We start from the raw sequence: 3539 nt of genomic DNA, 5'->3' as shown, positions 1-3539 counted from the left end.
TTATATTATAACCTATTATGTTAACAGTATGTCAGGGTTCACGAATTCAACGTAGTCACTCTTATAGAAAGGATAACTTTTATTGATAGACATGAATCACTGAACAGCTTCTCTGTTCAGAATAACCAGGAACCCCAGGGAGGGGAAGCATAAAGCAAATTCAAAATGGTTACAGCCAATGGTTATAATTCCCGCTCGAGCCAAAAGCCTCTTTTGCGCGGCTATTTTCCTGGGATACAAATGGCCAGGTTGTTTTCCCTACAAAGCAGTTCTCACAGTTTCATCTCATTAAAACGAAGCACAGAAACCGCCACTCCAACACCTGTGACCCTGAGCTAGATAACAGAGCAGTAAACAACTTCTTGCAAGCAGGCACTGTCTAGGCATGCGCATGAATGCTGAAGCGATGACCAGTGAGGGGGGAAAAGACATCAAGTGCATTATAATTGACAGCATACAGAAACATGATCAGAACCCAAAATATCCATTGGCAGCTTGCTGACACAGGGGGACCCCTCAATAAGCACCGTCATGTCCACCTTATTTGGGCTATCGGGGGGCAAGTTCCATACCTGGTGCGGCTGGGGGTGGGCTGAGAGGGTATGCAGGTCCGTGTTTTGATTCGAGGTCTGGTGGGTCAAAGTCTTCTGTGATGGTCGTTGGGAGCAGCAGACCCTGGCAATGTGGCCCGGTTTGTTGCAGGAGCGGCAGACGGCGTCCCGGAACTGGCAACCACGGCGTTCATGCGCTTCCCCACAGCTGGTGCATTGGGACGGTGCCGAGGGGCTTTTGGCCAATTGTGCTCCCCCCGGGCGATGCTGCTGGGAGGGACAGCGGCAGACCTGGAGCACTTCAGCGTTTTCGGAGTCTTCCGACTTGAGTGTTGCTTGAGTGCGATGGACCGCCCGCACACGGCGGTCTTGGTGCGCCTTCTCGTAGGCCGCTGCCTCCCTGAGCGCTTTTGTCTAGGTCCAGGTCATCCTGGCTAACCAGTTTCCCCCAGACTTTGGGTTCCCAGAGACCCAAAAGGAACTGGTTTAGCAAGGCGTCCACCAGGTGGGGAAATGAACACCTGGTGGCTGCCCACCGGAGCCTGGCCAAGAACTTGGAGGCCAACTCGTCTGGCCCCTGGATCCGCGCAAAAAAGTCCATGTGCTCAGCAAACTTTGTGGGCTTTGGTGAAAGGTGGTCGGTCAGCGCTTTCACCAGCACCACATAGGACTCGTCCTTGGTCTGCTTAGGCACAATGAGGTCCTTAAGCAGCAAGACGGTGTCTATGCCACAGGACCGGAGGAGATGGGCTTTTTTCTTACCCAGGTCTACGATGTCGTGGCAGTCGAAGTAGCCCTCCAGGATCTCGAGCCAGGTCTCCCACTGTGTGGGGCAGGAGATGTCGAGAGCGGAGATGCTTTCCTGGGAGGTAGCCATCGTACTGCTACACGTGGTGAGGGTAGCTCGGGAATGGCGGCAGCGGCAGCTGGAGCGAGGCAGGAAGCGCTGCTGCTCTCGGGGTCAGCAGAGTGAGGTACGGAGCGAGGAGCGGAGCGGTGAGCGGCTACCGGAGAACCAGGGTGCAAAGCGGAGTGGCTAGCGATGGTCTCGGCGTTGGGGCTCAGTGTGGTGGACGAGTGATTTCAGCTTAGTGTACTTTACTAGATCAGGAACAAGACCAAGTAACCAGCTCGCAGGCTGGTTTATATGTGCAACAACCCCGCATCCAAAACACACCCACACACAAGTGATTGGCTATTTACAGTGGCCGAGAGTTCCATAGGCTCTCAGCTGGGAGCCAACCTGCTGATAGGTGCCGGCTAGGATCCGCTTGTCCCATTGTTACTGAGAGCAAAGCTCAGCCGCTTCGCATGACCGCGTGGTGAAATGGCCACGCACGTGGTCTGAGATGGATACATTACAAGATGAAAACAGAGGACTGAGTTCTTCTGAGAAAGAGCCAGTTTGGTGTAGTGGTTAAGTGTGCAGACTCTAATCTGGGAGAATTAGGTTTGAATCCCCACTCCTCCACTTGCAGCTGCTGGATGACCTTGGGCAAGCCATAGTTCTGTCAGAGCTGTCCTTGAATTGTTTTACTATATGCAGCTTGCCTTGGGGATGTCTCTACCCCAGCCACAGGATGCCAGCTAGGAGCACCAGCCCAGTGCTCTCTGCTGGCACCAGGGGCCTTGGGATGGGGCTGTTTTGGGTCATCGCTGACATCCTATGGTGGTGATCATTTTACAAGTCTGTTCAGAAAAATACTACCATTACCCACTCCCTTATAATGTGAATCGTTTTCATGTGAATGTATTCCCAATGACACTGCTGCCTTTCTGACAAAGCCTGCAAAAGCAGAAAAAGGGGGAGCATTTTGAAGCAGAAGTGCAAAAAGGAATGTGATTTGCCTGTGCTCTGCATGCCTGAAACCAAGGCAACTGGGCAGCTGCTCTCTGTGAAGAAAACCCGACCCGGGAAATCAAAACCTGAAAAGAAACTGAATAGATTTGATAACATCTCCCCTGAATCACTGAAGCGCATGGGAAAGAACCGCCACCAATAACCTCCCCCTTCCTCTGTCAAGTCACTTGGGAGAATACCGCACTTGAGATGTGTTGAAGAGGAAGAGAGGCCACCTTGCTAACCCCGGAGAAAGACAGGGGTTAATGCTCTGCTGCTTGGGTCCCTGACGAATGACTCAATGCTGCAGCAAACTTGCAAAGATTAAAACTGGTATCAAGAGGCATTGCTGGTACAAAACACATCCCCATCTCACCCTTTTAGCCCACATCTGATTGTGCCCCAGAAGCAGGTCGTTTTAATGCTTGTGTTGCAAAAAGTTGACTACAAGTTTACAAGAAGACCACGGACTGACCTCCTGCAGGTGACAGCAGGAGAGTCTTTGGTGTTTGTGCCTCAAGGACAGCTCTGCCTGTTTGTGGCTGCTGGGGGGGGGAGGGGGTTCTGGTGTCATCTGGCCCCACTGCTTGCTGGACCTCCTGGTGGCCCCTGGTGTTTCTGGCCACGTTGGGCTGGGTGGGCCACTGGCCCGACCCAACCCTGGCCTCTCGGATGTCCTGATGTGGGGAGCGGCTCCCGAAGTCCTGGCGGGCACACTGCCAAGAGGCCAGGGCGGCCGAGGCCGCCCCCACCACGAGGGCAGGGAAAGGGCCGGCGAGAGAAGCAGCGGCCGATGCCCGCCGCCCCCTCGGACAGGGAAGCCAGACCGACCCGGGACCGGCTCCGGAGGACTGACGCCTCCGCTGCTCTTTGGCCGCCCCGGGAAAGGAAGCGAGTCCCGCATCGCAGCAGCCTGCCGGCCCCGGGGCGCCTCGAGCTCGGCGGCGGCGGCGGCGGCGGCCAGACTGGGCAGGTGACCGAGGCGGCCGGGCTCCGCAGGCCCCCTCTCTCCGAGCCAGGCCCCTCCCGGAGCTCCGGCGCACACCGGCGGCTCCAGGAAACGCAGTCCCGGCGGGGCCACGCCGAAGGCGGGCGGGCGGGCGGGCAGCCGGAGGCGCGGCAAGCAAGGGACCGGCCGGCCCTCCGAC

The sequence above is a fragment of the Gekko japonicus genome, unplaced genomic scaffold (assembly GCF_001447785.1).
Source record: "Gekko japonicus isolate JY-2015 unplaced genomic scaffold, Gekko_japonicus_V1.1 scaffold1365, whole genome shotgun sequence".
In the NCBI taxonomy this organism is placed as follows: Eukaryota; Metazoa; Chordata; class Lepidosauria; order Squamata; family Gekkonidae; genus Gekko; species Gekko japonicus.
The sequence above is the reverse complement of the archived record's forward strand: the minus strand, read 5'-3'. Positions refer to the sequence as shown.